Source organism: Salvelinus sp. IW2-2015, linkage group LG17, assembly GCF_002910315.2.
Source record: "Salvelinus sp. IW2-2015 linkage group LG17, ASM291031v2, whole genome shotgun sequence".
Classification (NCBI taxonomy): domain Eukaryota; kingdom Metazoa; phylum Chordata; class Actinopteri; order Salmoniformes; family Salmonidae; genus Salvelinus; species Salvelinus sp. IW2-2015.
This window is the reverse complement of record NC_036857.1, coordinates 36,324,958-36,344,051: the sequence shown is the minus strand read 5'-3', so window position 1 is coordinate 36,344,051 and position 19,094 is coordinate 36,324,958. Positions and strand designations below refer to the sequence as shown.

The following is a 19,094-nucleotide window of genomic DNA, read 5'->3' as shown; positions in this document are numbered from 1 at the left end:
ACAAGGCCGCAGACGGATTACCAGGACGCATACTGTGAGCATGCGCTGACCAGCTGGCAAGTGTCTTCACTGACATTTTCAGCCTCTCCCTGACCCAGTCTGTAATACCCAAGAACGCCAACACTTGTGCCCAAGAACGCCAAGGTAACCTGTTTAAATGACTATCACCCGTAGCATTCAGATCTGTAGCCATGAAATGCTTTGAAAGGCTGGTCATGGCTCATATCAGCGCCATCATCCCAGACACCCTGGACCCATTCCAATTCGTATACCGCCCCAACAAATGATGCAATCTCTATTGCACTCCACACTTCCATCTCCCACCTGGACAAAAGGGCAGGGGCGGTGGTAGCTTCAAGGTTAAGGAAGCAGGCCAGTACCCTGAGGGTTGCAGGTTCAAATCCCACTGCTGAAGGGGGCAAAAATCTAGGTGAATGTCCAGGGTGCCACCTACTGCCGATGTTCCCTTAAGCAAGGAACTTAACCCCTAATCTGCTCATTGGGCGCTGCACTGCAGGTGCTCTCTTCTCCAACCTAATGTGTGGCTATATCTGGGGGGGTTGGATAAAAAGCAGAAGCCAAATTTCTATCCGGTATGGACTAATAAAGTATATCTTATCTCAGGCGTGCATGCTTTCTCCCCTCCTGTTCACCCTACGACTGCGTGGCCATTTCTGACTCCAACACCATCGTTAAGTTTGCTGACAACACGACGCTGGGGCCGAACTCCCTGCCATCCGGGGCCGAACTCCCTGCCATCCAGGACCTCTATACCAGGCGGTGTCAGTGGAAGGCCCTAAAAATTGTCAAAGACCACTCAAGCCAAAGATTGTTCTCTTTGCTACCGCACGGCAAGCGGTACTGATTCACCAAGTCTGGAACCAACAGGAGCCTGAACAGCTTCCTCCCCCAAGCCATAAGACTTCTAAATAGTTAGTCCGGGTAGCTATTTGGTTAACTATCTGCCTTGACCCTTTTTGCACTAACTTTGACTCCTCACACACTGCTGCTACTGTTTATTATCTATCCTGTTGTCTAGTCACTTTATTATTAGTTATAAGTACATATCTACCTCAATTACCTCGTACCCCTGTACATCGACTCGGTACTGGTACACTGTGTATATAGCCAAGTTATCAATACTCATTGTGTATTTATTATTACTTTTGTTATTATGTGTTTAACTTTTTTATTATTTCTCTATTTTCTTTCTCTCTGCATTGTTGGGGAGGGTCCGTAAGTAAGCATTTCACTGTTAGTCTACACCGGTTTACGAAGCATGTGGCAAATACAATTTGATTTGATTTTGATTTGTTAAAATAAGATAGAATAAATATTTTTGGATCGAAATGCCTCTTGGTGCTGCTACAGACTAAAGATAAAACAATTGACATACACATCAGCCAAAAAAGATATAGAAAAGATTGAATATGATAGAGACGTGCCTTAACGTATATTTGCTATTGAATAATACACTTTATTTGTAAAATGTCATACAGACCACAACTATTATTATAAATAACTATAATAAAGAATATATAAAATTACAAAGAAATGTCAAACAAAAGCAGCATAGAATGACAAAAATGAATACAAATACATAGGAATAAGATTGTCAAGGCTCAGGAGAAGACCCAGATGCAGACAGTTTCGAAGTAACAAAAGTTTACTACAAAAACAGGGGGGCAGGCAGAGGTCAGTAGTCCAGAGCAGAGTCCGAAAGGTACAGAACGGCAGGCAGGCTCAGGGTCAAGGCAGGCGGAATGGATAACAGGGAAGATGGGCGACAGCTGTAGAGGGGTGGAGACAAGCACAAACACGGGAGTGACAAAGACGTTAAAAAGAAAGTCAAAAGCTAGCCAGGCTAATTACAAGCCAAACTAAAGAGGTGAATCTTCACTTTGTGTCTAAAAAGGTCCCTGGTATGGCGTGGTACGGCATTCCAGAGGTTTGTGGTGTAAAAGCTAAAAGTCGCTTCCCCAATTGACAGTAATAAGTGTAAGAAATTCCAGGAAAGTCTGGAAATATTTAGAAATAGCCTTTGACCACTCAGAATGGCTCAGATAATAATTTTCTATTTAGATTTGATGTCAGCAACTACAGACATTACTACAAGGATACAGTAACTGACTAATAGCCTGCATTGTTCTATGGCACTCTTTTTCTAACATGATGTTGGGACAGAACAGAAGAACACTTGACATTCAGGAGGCCACCCTGGAACCCACCTCTTCTGACTCCTCCTGATCAGGCAATGATCAGGCAATTATGGAGGGAGCTAACAAGCTCGTGTAAGCCATTTACAAAGAATAAAAATTAAACTATTTAAAATTAGGCCTATATAGATGCTTCAGAAATCATTCATAGGCAATTGGATTTTGTAGAGAAAGACACAAGGGGGCGCTATGAGCAAAGGAGCCACAAGCAATATGACTTTCACCAAAGGATTCACAAGCAACATGATTGTATCAGGTGTGGCACCAGACCAGGAGGTGTCCTGGTTTGGGAAATGTTGCTACAAGTGCAAGGGAAAAAATCATTTTGGAAAAATGTGTTTTGCAGAGGACAAGTATTGGACAAAATGTTCACATCATTGAAATGGAGGAGAATGAACAAAGTGATTTGTTTGTGTGCACTGTGGATTGCATGGAGGACTGGCAAGAACCATCACAGGTCCATACTGTAGCTAGTGACCACTGGGTTGTACCACTAGTGGTCAATGGTACAATTTTGACCTTAAAGCTGGATACAGGAGCTAAAGCCAACCTAATGAATGAGGGATTTTCATGAGTTAAAGCACAAACCAGCCATCATGCAAAAGGCTGTGGCTATCAAAGCGTACAATGGCCAAGCAATTGAGACTAATGGTTTGTGATGTACCAGAGTGGCATGATTCTCTTTTGGGGGATACAGCATGTGAGTTGTTGGGACTGGTTAAGCGAGTGTACACCATTAATGTCTTTGACTGGCTACACAGTGTTCAACGGGTGACAAGTAATCCAAATGGTGAGGAGATTGCGCAAAGATATTCGAATGTGTTCACAGGATTTGGAGCATCGCCTCTCATTCACTCTATTACCCTCACAGAGAATGCCAAGCCAGTGAATCATGCACCACGCAGAGTTCCGGTGCCACTACGGAAGGCTCTAAAGAAGGAGTTGGTAAGCATGGTGAAACTCGATGTGCATGTGAAAACAGAGGAGCCAACAGACTGGGTCAATTCCATGGTGTGTGTTCAGAAAAGGAACGGAGATCTGAGAGTCTGTATGGACCCCCAAGGACCTTAATAAATGTATCAAAAGGGAGCATTTTCAGATTCCTAAGAGGGAGGAGATATTGTGTGAAATGGCTGGCGCAAATGATTTCAAAAAGTACGATCTTTACATTTACATTTACATTTAAGTCATTTAGCAGACGCTCTTATCCAGAGCGACTTACAAATTGGATATTTGTCCCCATGTGAAGTTGCAAACCATAGTCGGGCATTTTTATGGCGGTTTTGGAGCAGTGGCTTCTTCCTTGCTGAGCGCCTTTCAGGTTATGTCGATATAGGACTCGTTTTACTGTGGATATAGATACTTTTGTACCCGTTTCCTCCAATATCTTCACAGGGTCCTTTGCTGTTGTTCTGGGATTGATTTGCACTTTTCGCACCAAAGTACATTCATCTCTAGGAGACAGAACGTGTCTCCTTCCTGAGTGGTATGACAGCTACGTGGTCCCATGGTGTTTATACTTGGGTACTGTTGTTTGTACAGATGAACGTGGTACCTTCAGGATTTTGGAAATTGCTGTCTTGGCTTGGCTGATTTCTTTTGATTTTCACATGATGTCAAGTAAAGAGGCACTGAGTTTGAAGGTAGGCCTTGAAATACATCCACAGGTACACCTCCAATTGACTCAAATTATGTCAATTAGCCTATCAGAAGCTTCTAAAGCCATGACATCATTTTCTGGAATTTTCCAAGCTGTTTAAAGGCACAGTCAACTTAGTGTACTTCTGACACACTGAAATTGTGATACAGTGAATTATAAGTGAAATAATCTGTCTGTAAACAATTGTTGGAAAAATTACTTGTGTCATGCACAAAGTAGATGTCCTAACCAACTTGCCAAAACTGTAGTTTGTTAACAAGAAATTTGTGGAGGGGTTGAAAAACAAGTTTTAATGACTCCAACATAAGTGTATGTAAACTTCTGACTTCAACTGTATATCCTACCAATGGGACATTAAAAACTGTAATATCTTATGTTTCCCAGAGTCATGGCTGAACGACAACATTAATAACATACAGCTGGCAGGTTATACACTATCGGCAGGATAGAACAGCAGCCTCTGGTAGGACACAGGGCGGGAGCCTATGCATATTTGTAAACAACAGCTGGTGCACGATGTCTAAGAAAGTCTCAAGGTTTTGCTCGCCTGAGGTAGAGTATCTCATGATAAGCTGTAGACCACACTATCTACCGAGTCTACTATCTACTATCTATTTTTCGTAGCTGTCTACATACCACCACAGATCGATGCTGGCACTAAAACAGCACTCAATGAGCTGTATACTGCTCTAAGCAAACAGGAAAACGCTCATCCAGAGGCGGTGCTCCTAGTGGCCGGGGACTTTAATGCAGGGAAACTTAAATCAGTTTTACCTAATTTCTATCAGCATGTTAAATGCGCAACCAGAGGGAAAAAAACTCTAGACCACCTTTACTCCACACACAGAGACGCATACAAAGCTCTCCCTCGCCCTCCATTTGGCAAATCTGACCATAATTCTATCCTCCTGATTCCTGCTTACAACCAAAAATTAAAGCAGGAAGCACCAGTGACTCAGTCTCTAAAAAAGAGTAGTCAGATGAAGCAGATGCTAACCTACGTGACTGTTTTTCTAGCACAGACTGGAACATGTTCCGGGATTCTTCCGATGGCATTGAGGACACCACATCAGTCACTGGCTTCATCAATAAGTGCATCGATGACGTTGTCCCCACACTGACTGTGCGTACATATTCGAACCAAAAGCCATGGATTAAAGGCAACATTCGTGCTGAGCTAAAGGGCAGAGCTGCCGTTTTAAAGTAGCGGGACTCTAACCCGGAAGCTTATAAGAAATCCCACTATGCCCTCCGACGAACCATCCAACAGGTAAAGCATCAATACAGGACTAAGATCGAATCGTACTACACCGGCTCTGACGCTCGTCGGATGTGGCAGGGCTTGCAAACTATTACAGACTGCAAAGGGAAGCACAGCCGAGAGCTGCCTAGTGACACGAGCCTACCAGACGAGCTAAATAACTTCTATGCTTGCTTCGAGGCAAATTTGCATACCGCACCAACAGATGCACAGATGATGCAATATCTATTGCACTCCTAACTGCACTTTCACACCTGGACAAAAGGAACACAATGTGAAAATGCTATTCATTGACTACAGCTCAGCATTCAACACCATAGTGCCCTCAAAGCTCATCACTAAGCTAAGGACCCTGGGACTAAACACCTCCCTCTGCAACTGGCTCGCCCCATGGTTGTAAGGTAGGTAACAACACATCCGCCACGCTGATCCTCAACACGGGGGCCCTCAGGGGTGCGTGCTCAGTCCCTCCTGTACTCCCTGTTCACTCATGACTGCACGGCCATGCACGACTCCAACACCATCATTAAGTTTGTTGATGGCACAACAGTGGTAGGCCTGATCACCGACAACGATGAGACAGCCTATAGGGAGGAGGTCAGAGACCTGACCATGTGTGCAAGGACAACAACCTCTCCCTCAACCTGACAAGACAAAGGAGATGATTGTGGAAAAAGAAAAGAAGGAAGGATCACAACAGCTGGTGCACGATATCTAAGGAAGTCTCAACTTGAAGCTCTCAAGTGGAGCAGGTTGAGAGCTTCAAGTTCCTTGGCGTCCACATCACCAACAAACTAACATGGCCCAAGCACACCAAGACAGTCGTGAAGAGGGCACGACAAAACCTATTCCTCCTCAGGAGACTGAAAAGATTTGGCATGGGTCCTTAGATCCTCAAAAGGTTCTCCAGCTGCACCATTGAGAGCATCCTGACTGCTTACATCACTGCCTGGTATGGCAACTGCTCGGCCTCCAACCGCAAGGCACTACAGAAGGTAGTACGTACGGCCCAGTACATCACTGGGGCTTCCTGCCATCCAGGACCTCTATACCAGGCGGTGTCAGAGGAAGATTTGGCATGGGTCCTTAGATCTTCAAAAGGTTCTCCAGCTGCACCATTGAGAGCATCCTGACTGCTTACATCACTGCCTGGTATGGCAACTGCTCGGCCTCCAACTGCAAGGCCCTAAAAACTGTCAAAGACTCCAGCCACCCTAGTCATAGACTGTTCTCTCAGCTACCGCACAGCAAGCAGTACCGGAGCGCCAAGTCTCCGTCCAAGAGGCATCTAAACAGCTTCTACCGCCAAGCCATAAGACTCCTGAACATCTAGTCAAATAGCTACTCAGACTATTTGCATTGCCCCCCCCCCCTTCTACGTTGCTGCTACTCTCTGTTATTATGTTATTATCTATGCATAGTCACTTTAATAACTCTACCTCCATGTACATATTACCTCGACACCAGTGCCCCCGCACATTGACTCTGTATATAGCCCCACTATTGTTATTTATTGCTGCTCTTTAATGATTTGTTATTATCTTTTTTTTGAGGGGAGGTGCTATTTTCTTAAAACTACATTGTTGGTTTAGGGCTTGTAAGTAAGCATTTCACTGTAAGGTCTACACCGGTTGTATTCGACGCATGTGACAAATACAATTTGATTTGATTTGCTGTGATACACCAGCAATTTCTGCCTTCAATCATTTTAGTAGGCTAGACTCAGAATAGGCCTACTGTAATGCCATGTCGGATATGTGGGTTTATTGCACCTAGCTGCACTTTTTTTGCTTAAACTTTTAAAAAACACTTTGTGGACTAAATGTGTCATTACACTTTGCATGTTGAAAAAAATAATGTTTTCTTCATATTTCTATTTCTCATTTTAGCCATTTAGCAGACACCCTTATCCAGAGCGATTTACAGTAGTGAGTGCATACATTTTCATACTTTTTTGTACTGGTGTCCCGTGCGATAAGTGTTTAGCACCATCCATGTTGCGGTGATACTTAAACCATTACTTAAACCTGGTTTTAACATGTATCCTTTGTTCTGCACATTGTGTTTAAGCCCACATTTTTAGACAGGTGTACATTATTAAAAGACGCATTGTGATCTGACTGTGATCAGATAGGTGTAAATGGACAAGATCAGGACGAAGGACACATGTTAGAGGCAGGTATACAGGGCCTAAATACATTTTTGTCACAATGTTTTGTGATGTGTTCTAATGTGGCTTTGCTTAGTGCCTCAAACATCCTGCAATAAATGTTGTTAAATTGGTAATAATAATTTTTTTGCTTAAACTTAAAAAGTACTTGGTGGACTAAATGTGTCATTACACTGTGCATGTTGTAAAAGAAAATGTGGTGTGTTCTAATGTGGCTTTGCTTCGTGGCTCAAACATTTTTTTCTTATGTGTTTTACGGATGAAGTAATCCAAAAGTAACTGAAAATAATCAAATTACATTACTGAGTTCAGGTAATCCAAAAGTTACGTTACTGATTACAATTTTAGACAGGTAATTAGTAACTGTAACGGATTAAATTTAAAAAAGTAACCTACAATGGCATACAATTTAATAGCCTACTTAATGGCGAGCAAATGCAAATGTAGACCTATCATTCTCCACACTTAATGTCAGTTTCATTGTGGACTTTTCCCCCATAACAGAAGCACGCAAGGGAGGTCTATAACTTCCATTTCAAAGTTCAACTCACGCAAAGTTGAGACCCAAGAACTGAACATGAGTACCTTTCGCTTGATATGGTTTTCCATAAGAAAAGTAGGTATTAGAATGCAGCTATCTTTAAGCTACCTCTGAGCAAATGTATATAAAGCACTCTAGTACGCATAGTCGTTTTCCAATGCTTTGTCGCCTTATATCAGTTCTATGGCGTTAAGAAGTTATGGGAAAAGGGTTGGAATGTCTCCATAATGACCGATCTAAATAGCCTACATACAATTGGTAAAAAGTTGTCACAAAAAATGTTGCCCTCCTCGCTCAGTAACAGCCGGCTCACTGCCTGATTGTCAGCAGCAGCAGATCACAGTGAAATATACACTGCTCAAAAAAATAAAGGGAACACTTAAACAACACAATGTAACTCCAAGTCAATCACACTTCTATGAAATCAAACTGTCCACTTAGGAAGCAACACTGATTGACAATAAATTTCACATGCTGTTGTGCAAATGGAATAGACAAAAGGTGGAAATTATAGGCAATTAGCAAGACACCCCCAAAAAAGGAGTGATTCTGCAGGTGGTGACCACAGACCACTTCTCAGTTCCTATGCTTCCTGGCTGATGTTTTGGTCACTTTTGAATGCTGGCGGTGCTCTCACTCTAGTGGTAGCATGMGACGGAGTCTACAACCCACACAAGTGGCTCAGGTAGTGCAGYTCATCCAGGATGGCACATCAATGCKAGCTGTGGCAARAAGGTTTGCTGTGTCTGTCAGCGTAGTGTCCAGAGCATGGAGGCGCTACCAGGAGACAGGCCAGTACATCAGGAGACGTGGAGGAGGCCGTAGGAGGGCAACAACCCAGCAGCAGGACCGCTACCTCCGCCTTTGTGCCAGGAGGTGCACTGCCAGAGCCCTGCAAAATGACCTCCAGCAGGCCACAAATGTGCCTGTTGCGCCTTCTTCACCACACTGTCTGTGTGGGTGGATCATTTCAGATTGTCAGTGATGTGTACACCGAGGAACTTGAAGCTTTTCACCTTCTCCACCTCAGTCCCGTTGATGTGGATAGTGGTGTGCTCCTTCTGTCTCCTGAAGTCCATGGTCAGCTCCTTCGTTTTGTTGACGTTGAGGGAGAGGGTATTTTCCTGCCACCACCAGGGACCTCACCTCCTCCCTGTAGGATGTCTTGTCATTGTTGGTAATCAGGTCTACTACTGTTGTGTTGTCTGCAAACTTGATGATTGAGTTGGAGGCGTGCGTGGCCTCACAGTCATGGGTGAACAGGGAGTACAGGAGGGGGCTGAGCACGCACCCTTGTGGGGCCCCAATGTTGAAGATCAGCGTAGTGGAGGTATTGTTTCCTACCTTCACCACCTGGGGACAGCCTGTCTGGAAGTCCAGGACCCAGTTCCACATGGTGAGGTTCAGACCCAGGGCCCCGAGCTTAATGATGAGTTTGGAGGGTACTATTGTGTGGAAGGCTGAGCTGTGGTCAATGAACAGCATTCTTACATAGGTATTCCTCTTGTCCAGATGGGATAGGGCAGTGTGCAGTGCGATGGCATCGTCTGCGGATATATTGGGGTGGTATGCAAATTGAAGTGAGTGTCGGTGGAGGTGATATGATCCTTAACTTGCCTCTCAAAGCACTTCATGATGACAGAAGTGAGTGCTACGGGGCAATAGCCATTTAGTTACCTTTGCTTTCTTGGGTACAGGAACAATGGTGGACATCTTGAAGGAAGTGGAGACAGCAGACTGGGATAGGGAGAGATTGAATATGTCCGTAAACACTCCAGCCAGCTGGTCTGCGTCTGCTCTGAGGACACGGCTAGGGATGCCATCTGGGCCGGCAGCCTTGCGATGGTTAATACGCTTAAAAATGTCTTACTCACGTCGGCCACAGAGAACGAGAGCCCACCGTCCTTGGGAGCGGGCCGCGTCAGTGGCACTGTGTTATCCTCAAAGCGGGCGAAGGTGTTTAGCGTGTCCGGGAGCAAGACGTCGGTGTCCGCGACGTGGCTGGTTTTCCCTTTGTAATCTGTGATTATCTGTAGATTATCTGTAGACCCTGCCACATACGTCTCGTGTGACTCCACTTTATCTCTGTACTGACATTTGCCTGGACTTTATTGTCCAGGGACTAAACATTAGCGAGTATACTTTATGCGCACTTTACCTCTGCGTTTTCATGGTTTGCGCTACTCTTAAACCATGGCGAGAGATTCTAGATGTTTAGCGCATGCGCAATAAGATGTATGACTGTGGCACCAGACATATCAGATCAGATAAGATATCCACCAGTCCTGAGAGAGAGGGATATAAAATATTGCCTGTAAGTAATTAGTTCTCTCGAGCGAGCGAGATGCTTATACATATACTGCTGTAAATGTGTATGCTGTTATTTGAATATCCTTGTATAGATGCTATGCCATTCATTCCTGTGTAGATATTCCTATTGCATCTTGTATATTTGTTCTTACCTGAAGATTTCTGTGTCTGTGTGTGTGTGTGAATACTTAATCAAATTGTATTGGTCACATATATGTGATTAGCAGATGTTATTGCGGGTGTAGCGAAATGCTTGTGTTTCTAGCTCCAACAGTGCAGTAATATCTAACAAGTAATATCTAAAAAATGTCCCAACATATACCCAATACATACAAATCTAAGTAAGGAATGGAATTAAGAATATATAAATATATGGTCGAGCAATGTCAGAGCGGCATAGACTATAGTATAGTAGTATACTATAGTGTGTGGTGGTGATCTGTACTGCTCTTGCCGGACAGTCTGTAGCGAGTCAGAACCAATTATATCACATTAAGTACTAGCGGGTGAAGGCATTCACAGCCGAACGCTCAAACGGCTCCAGCTAGGCATTTTTACAATAGGTAAGGCTGTACCAGCGGAGGCGCCTCATAGGAGGAACAGGCCGTCCTCATCAGTGAATTTCAGAAAAATCTAAATAGTGAAACAATTAAAAAGGTATCCTTTTTAGATAAAACTATACTAAATATATTCACTTCACCAAATAATTGATTAAAATACCCACTTTGGCACTAAAGGTCTACAGTAACCTCAACAGCACTCTGTTGGTGTAGCCGGAGGACAGCTAGCTTCCATCCTCCTCTGGGTACATTGAATTTAATAGAAAAACCTATGAGGCTCATGGTTCTCACCCCCTTCCTTAGACTTACACAGTAATTATGACAACTTCCAGAGGACATCCTCCAACCTATCAGAGCTCTTGCTGCATGAAACGACATCTTGTCCACCCAATCAAGGGATCAGAGAAAGAATCTAGTACTGAAACCATAAGCTACAGCTAGCTAGCACTGCATAAAATGTGGTGAGTAGTTGACTCCAAGAAAGAGACAATAGTTAAAGGAGTAGCAAGAGAGAGAGAGAGCTATATTTCGTTTTTTCCCTTCACTTTCCCTTACTTAGCTAGCGAATGCAGCTAGGTAGCTAGTTTAGCCTACTCAAATACCCGCCTCAAACAGAGAGGGATGCTATGCTAGCTAGCTGGCTATGGCTACCCAACACTGGAACTCCAAGTCAAGGTAAGCTTTTGGTATTGTATTTTTTTTTGCCACTGGGGCACTGTACTGCATGATTGTAGTGGGTTTACTAACCCGTTAGTTCTAATAGCTATGTTGACTATGATGTCAACTAATTTGGTGACAACGATGTAGGCTGTGTGTAGAGGTTATGATATGAGGTTTGGCTTGGAAAGGTTTTTACAGTGAGCAAAGTGATGATGCTGTTTGTATGTGGCATGTGGCTGCTATGAGGGTGAACTGTGTTTGCGCGTGATCATGGGTGTATTTCTTCTGTCGATTCTGTTGAAAAACTTTTAAAAAAATGGAAGCAGACTGAAAGGAGAGAAACATACCTGAATTTGTCCAATAAAAACTGTCGTTTGCAACTGTTGGACTCATGATTACACCCTAGACTGTTTTGCTAGCACAGACTGGAATATGTTCAGGGGTTCATCAAATGGCATTGAGGAGTATACCGCCTCAGTCATCGGCTTCATCAATAAGTGCATTGACGACGTCGTCCCCACGTGACCGTACGTACATATCCCAACCAGAAGCCATAGATTACAGGCAACATACGCATAGAGCTAAAGGCTAGAGCTGCCGCTTTCAAGGAGTGGAACACTAATCCGGACGCTTATAAGAAATCCCGGTATGCCCTCAGACGAACCATCAAACAAGCAAAGCGCCAAAACAGGATTAAGATTGAATCCTCCTACACCGGCTTTGACGCTCGTCAGAGGTGGCAGGGCTTGAAAACTATTAAAGGACTACAAGTACAACATGAAACTGCACCTCCAGAGCTGGAGCAACCATCTGGGTCCTTGACTCCAGAATTAGAGCAATCTCTTGAGCCTCAATCTGAAACACTGGAGCAACCACTTTCTTCCTCCACTCCAGAAATAAGTGAAAAGGGTATCAAAACGTTGCAAGCGACTGCAAAAGGAAAAAACGAGAACTAAAGAAGAAAATTCTCCAATTGGAAATGCAACTAAAATAATCATAACAAAAAAGAAACAAATTACAAAAGGGCATGCAAAGGTCAAATAAATTCAAACGCAATCTAAGTGAATCCCTCTCCGAGCTCTCCGAGCTGGGCATCTCCGGCGCGGCCCACGCTTGGATTGCGTCCTACCTGACAGGTCGCTCCTACCAGGTGGCGTGGCGAGACATTGTCCTCCGCCCACGTGCTTCTCACCACTGGTGTCCCCCAGGGCTCTGTTCTAGGCCCTCTCCTATTCTCGCTATACACCAAGTCACTTGGCTCTGTCATATCCTCACATGGTCTCTCCTATCATTGCTATGCAGATGACACACAATTAATCTTCTCCTTTCCCCCCCTCTGATAACCAGGTGGTGAATCGCATCTCTGCATGTCTGGCAGACATATCAGTGTGGATGACGGATCACCACCTCAAGCTGAACTCGGCAAGACGGAGCTGCTCTTCCTCCGGGGAAGGACTGCCCGTTCCATGATCTCGCCATCACGGTTGACAACTCCATTGTGTCCTCCTCCCAGAGTGCTAAGAACCTTGGCGTGATCCTGGACAACACCCTGTCGTTCTCAACTAACATCAAGGCGGTGACCCGTTCCTGTAGGTTCATGCTCTACAACATTCGCAGAGTACGACCCTGCCTCACGCAGGAAGCGGCGCAGGTCCTAATCCAGGCACTTGTCATCTCCCGTCTGGATTACTGCAACTCGCTGTTAGCTGGGCTCCCTGCCTGTGCCATTAAACCCCTACAACTCATCCAGACGCCGCAGCCCGTCTGGTGTTCAACTTCCCAAGTTCTCTCACGTACCCCGCTCCTCCGCTCTCTCCACTGGCTTCCAGTTGAAGCTCGCATCCGCTACAAGACCATGGTGCTTGCCTACGGAGCTGTGAGGGGAACGGCACCTCCGTACCTTCAGGCTCTGATCAGGCCCTACACCCAAACAAGGGCACTGCGTTCATCCACCTCTGGCCTGCTCGCTCCCTACCTCTGAGGAAGTACAGTTCCCGCTCAGCCCAGTCAAAACTGTTCGCTGCTCTGGCACCCCAATGGTGGAAACAACTCCCTCACGACGCCAAGGTCAGCGGAGTCAATCACCACCTTCCGGAGACACCTGAAACCCCACCTCTTTAAGGAATACCTAGGATAGGATAAAGTAATCCTTCTAACCCCCCCCCCCCTTAAAAGAGTTAGATGCACTATTGTAAAGTGGTTGTTCCACTGGATATCATAAGGTGAATGCACCAATTTGTAAGTCGCTCTGGATAAGAGCGTCTGCTAAATGACTTAAATGTAAATGTAAATGTAAAAATACAGGCCACGAGGGAAAAAGAAAATGTCTTTAGTGAGGAAAACACAGGTCATTGCATTTCTCAGTAGAGATGAAAATAGTCACCTTCTCTCAGGGAAGAAAGACACTGTCACGCAAAAGGTGGTTCAGAGGCACATACTCATGAAATCTCTAAAAGAACTCCATGCAGAGTACAATTCAGAGGTGGATGGGACAATCTCGCTGTCATACAGACAGTTTTTACGACTGCGGCCATTTTACATTACAGAGCCGAAGAAAAAAGATTTGCTAAAAGAAAAATACTATTGCTGCTACTAATAATAGTTCATAGGATCATAATTGTTATTGCTGAAGAAATCAGATTTAACCAATATTTGTGGGCCGTAGTGATATGTCATTCAGGGTAACAAATATTGTCATACAGTATAACACCAGTATTTTTATATTAAAATACAATAACTTTGTTTTGTTGACTCAGAGAGACAAAAACAAATCTCAAAGGATGAAGTGAAAAATATTTTCATAGATTTTAGCATTTTTTTCAGTGTAAGGCAGGAAGTTCTGTAAAAAAAACTTCAACAAATTTTGAGTTGTACCCGTGACACATCAAATATGTGGTATTCAAAATAAAATAATTTCAAATTTCTGCAAGTCTAAGCATGGATATATAACCTTGTGATTTTGAAAAATGGGCATATATATATATATTTTTTTTTTAAACAGTGCTATAGGGGCGGCAGGTAGCCTAGTGGTTCGAGCATTGAGCCAGTATGCTAGATCCAATCCCTGAGCTGACAAGGTATAAATCTGTCGTTCTGAACAAGGCAGTTAACCCACTGTTCCTAGGGCGTAATTGTAAATAAGAATTTGTTCTTAACTGACTTGCTTAGTTAAATAAAGGTAAAATAAAAATGTAATTAAATACTGAATGACATTCATATGAATCACAATAAAAATGATTTATTGGCTTTATTATTGAATATAACTAATATAAGGTCATAGGTGACACTCCAATGAACATTAAAAAAGCATTTTAGGGAATTGGAATTGCAGTTTTATTTTTTTGCTACTTTGAAAGTTTCTTCAAGTGCAGTCGCAAAATCCATCAAGCGCTATGATGAAACTGGCTCTCATGAGGACCACCACAGGAAAGGAAGACCCAGAGTTACCTCTGCTACAGAGGATAACTTCATTAGAGTTAACTGCACCTCAGATTGCAGCCCAAATAAATGCTTCAGAGTTCAAGTAACAGACACATCTCAACATCAACTGTTCAGAGGAGAATGCATGAATCAGGTCTACGTGGTCAAATTGCTGCAAAGAAACCACTCCTAAAGGACACCAATAAGAAGAAGAGACTTGCTTGGGCCAAGAAACACAAGCAATGGACATTAGACCAGTGGAAATCAGTCCTGTTCTGACTTGGTGGTGCACATGTAGCCGATAGCCTGTTTTAGAGAAATATCATCATCGAATATTGTAAGAGCTTTTATTGTCTGTTTATATGCCCCCTTTATTTATCCTACGGTTCTGAATTGTTGTACAGGGAGAATACTGTAAGAACGGCCCATGTTCTGAATTATGTCGCTGTGCATTTAAAAAATGCTGAACAAATAAATAATTATATTGACTACATCCGTCCTAGCACGCTCATGAATGTCTTAATTGAAATTACAGATGGCCTCTTATCCTCTCTTCATCCATTTATGCCATAGTTTGTACTTCTCAATTGTCAGTAGAAACCACATATGTTTAAGCAAGTCAGCCATATCAGCTATGTTTTCTAAAAGGCAGTAAATGAGGCTGAATGAACTGTTTTGCTGCCAGACAAGGCTCCGCTGATAGCCAGGTGTAGCAGTGTTGGGACTGCGGTTGGGACTCTGCTGTTGGGACAGCTTTATGTAGGCCCTAACAGTTTGTGTGCACCGTTTGTCACCGTTATAGTGCTGTTAATGTAAGGGAAAGGGGGATACCTAGTCAGTTGTACAACTGAATGCCTTCAACTGAAATGTGTCTTCCGCATTTAACCCAACTCCTCTGAATCAGAGAGGTGCGGGGGCCTGCCTTAATCGACATCATTGTTTAGTGTTGTGGCTTTGCTGGCATGCATCTAAAAAAAAAAAAATGATTTTTTTTGCCACACCAAGATTGACATGCTAAAATCACCACTGGCTAGGTTGTAGAAAACTCCTTGGTATAGGGAAAATTCAAGTATCATGTGGTAGCAAAATCTATCGATGTTACATTGAGCTGGGTGAATGGAATATGAATGAGTCATCAAATATGCTGTAATAGAAATAAGGCAACGCTCATAAAACATTTTCTCGTCCTCCCTCATCTTAAACGGCACCGACCTACACTGTGCTGCACATTGCAGTATGAATGTACAATATTCACAATAGACTGACTGGGGAGGTGATTTCCCACAGTCAAAGTCCTGCAAAATGAGCTACAATGGTTATGTACACTTCACAATTGTGTTCTGTGGGTGTCACCGAGTAGGCTGATACCGTTGTTTTACCCCCACCAACAGAGTTCACTTTAGCTAGCTAAGTGGACTCTAGTTACGTTTCTAGAAAATAACTGGCTATATAATTGGTAGCTACTAGTAGTTACTGGCAATTTGAACAGTTTTTGTCAAACTACTTTGTTCCCCTGCCGGGTTTATTCATGCTTTTGTGACTGAAAGTTGGCAAGAAAATGTCCCAAATGTGACTGCAAATAGGCTGTTTTCATATAATTCCGCTGATTAGGGGGTTTGTGCACATTTACATTAGTGTTTCAGTAACTAAGTTACTAAGCTAATTCTTACTTATGTTTTTGTTGCATTTCAAGTGGAGTGGCATTGCTGACAGGCTAGCATGCTGATAGGCCAGGGCCCATATTCCCCTGATATTATAATATATTATGCCTTCACTGAGATGCTTTGTGAATATGGTCCCTGGAAGAACACTGTTGCACAGCAGTCCTTACACCACAGGTCCCTAGAGCAGGGGTAGGCAACCCTGTTCCCAAAATATTATTGTATGGTGTTGAACAGATATTAATTTGCTCCGTTTGTGGGGGTGTGGCTTGACGCAATGAGTTACGTATTTAAGGTACCTTTTGAACCCACAACCCAACCCCTCCCCGTTTCTCAACTAGTTGTTCAGTACAGCACCGTTTCAGTTCCATTTAACGTTCTATTACGTTTTTATGTACTGAACGCAGCCCTGACCAACTCTACTAATTGATCAGTTGAGTGATTGTCTAAAATCAACACACCTAGTCTTCCAGGCCGGTTAAATCAAAACATGAAGTGCCTGCACCAATCCAGGTCCAGAGTTGCCTACCCCTGCCATAGAGGTATTAGTCAATGCTTATGAACTGAATATTGTATGCGAATTTCAATATATCAATGACACTAACAAAAGGGTTGAATTGTTCAGCAACATGCAGTGAATGCTAACACTGCTTTGGTGATGAAAGGTACATAATGCATGTCATCTCCCTATCAGACAACTGCATGCTACGACATGGGCCTGAATGGTGACATTTCTTTAAGCTGCCTGCCTGTGGCCTTCAGTGGTACCAGAAGCAAGGGCCTCACCTGGAAGTAAAGTCATTCAGTCGCACATGTATTGTATGTAACCACTTAAATTCATAAAAACTGCTAAGGACACAATTACTGACAAATATTCACTTTACTTGTCCCATTCTTCAATCTTGTCTGGGATATATATATATTTTACTTGAGACCTGTGTGATATACATTAATAAAATGTATTCACCCTTTACATGAGACGTTCATATACTTTAGACCTATTGAATCATAATATCCACGTGTTGAGTTTAAGTTACCACAGAAATAAGTAAAAGTTAGTGACAAACATGCTATGAAAAAGTTGTTTTGTAATCTAATCAAATTTGTTTATACAAAACTATATTGCATTTGGTCATCCCCAAAATGTGGCATTTAAGCCTTGATAGTGGCATCCTTCTTCAGGGAACTGTCTGCATATACCTGACAACAGGGTGGCAGGCCTTTTGATGTGCTGCTCTAAAGTTCTATAGTCCAACAGACTCACCTGGGGATAAGGGGATGGACACGTTAGTTTTGATAAAAGTCTGGGAGACGTTTACAGGGAGGAGAGCGCATGACTTATGGCGTGAGTACAGTAAATCCAATCCAACAAGTGGCTCTAGATAATATACTATGTCATCACACAGGCGGACTGCCACAGTGAAGGAGGTTTACATGATGCATTAGGTACACTATGAGTGGAGCTTACTTCTCTGTAGTCTGAAGAGAACGCAGGTAATTGATCAGAAGGCTCTGGAGGTCCTTGGACCATTCTGTCTCTGTAGCACCTGAAGAGAGATGGATAGAGGTAGTGAGTGTTATAAAGAGAGAGAACCCTCACCCCTGACTGGCCCAGGGCCTCTTGCCTAGTATCATGCAATATAAAACAATAATATAATGACTTACTGACAGAGTGCTCCATGTTCCTGCTGGTAGCAAGCCTCAACTTGGATTCAGCGAAATGTCCTGCCTTGTAGTATGGTTGCATCCATCTCCACCAGGGTCAAAGAAATCCGATGACAAACCTGCAGAGATTAACAAGAAAATGGCACATGTATTTAGGATTTATGTATCAGTATGTCAATTTCACATTCCTGTCTGTAAATGACAATAGATCTAATTAAAAGTATGCATGCCATTGTGTGATAACAGCTATGACAAATTACAGTACATGGCATACATGTGAATGTATAACTTGCTAAGATATTATTTATTTTATGACGCCATGTCTCATCTCACTAACAATTGCTAAGGCAAACAGTAAATTCCACTATTGTGGCTAATCCGTATTGTGGCTAGCTTCACATAGGTGATTTATTCCATCATGACAACATGCTCCTCCTTACTTGACTGCAGTTTACTTCATTATCTAGCTAGTTAGCGAAGTGTAAAACTGAGGTAGATTACCATGCTTTTATGGACAACTGGACATTCCTCTCGCCCATCCAGGTAGACTCCTTCTTGCCTACTCTCGTCTATTGGCCTTCTAGTTTGAAAACTATACGGCTGTAGTCCGGTGCCTTATTGTCAAAGGCAACCCACGCGTAACACAGATCTGGTACAGTCATTGGCACAGTGATCCAAAACTGTTTACCTGTTTCTACGTCAAGCAAGGAAAATGTGCCATTTGTTATTTTTGTGAGTTTCTATTGTGCACGTGTGGCAAAGCAACAAAATGTTAATTAATTATATATTATTGTGAACATGACCTTTAAACTTTGGACACTTTATCATACAGAATGCAGCCCAGGCAAATGCAATCGATCAACGCACTGTGGCATTGATCAACCAATGGTGTGTTAGACACCACCCACATACCTTTGCTTGACACCCCCTCATTATCATATTGGAGGAAGAAATACAGAAACAGGGAAAT

At 43.1% G+C, this 19,094-nt stretch overlaps 1 long non-coding RNA gene across 2 annotated transcripts; it reads right to left on the bottom strand.

The window, feature by feature from the left end:
• Positions 1-1,704: 1,704 nt before the first annotated feature.
• Positions 1,705-18,901, bottom strand: LOC111977242 (uncharacterized). Of its 2 annotated transcripts, XR_011481337.1 has the most exons (5): positions 18,626-18,901; positions 18,125-18,243; positions 17,928-18,006; positions 17,660-17,723; positions 1,705-1,790 (listed from the first exon to the last, which is right to left on the bottom strand). It is a non-coding gene; the product is annotated as an uncharacterized lncRNA (long non-coding RNA). The 2 variants fall into 2 exon arrangements; XR_002879016.2 differs by lacking the exon at positions 1,705-1,790 and having other exon boundaries at positions 17,485-17,723.
• Between the last annotated feature and the right edge of the window lie 193 nt (positions 18,902-19,094).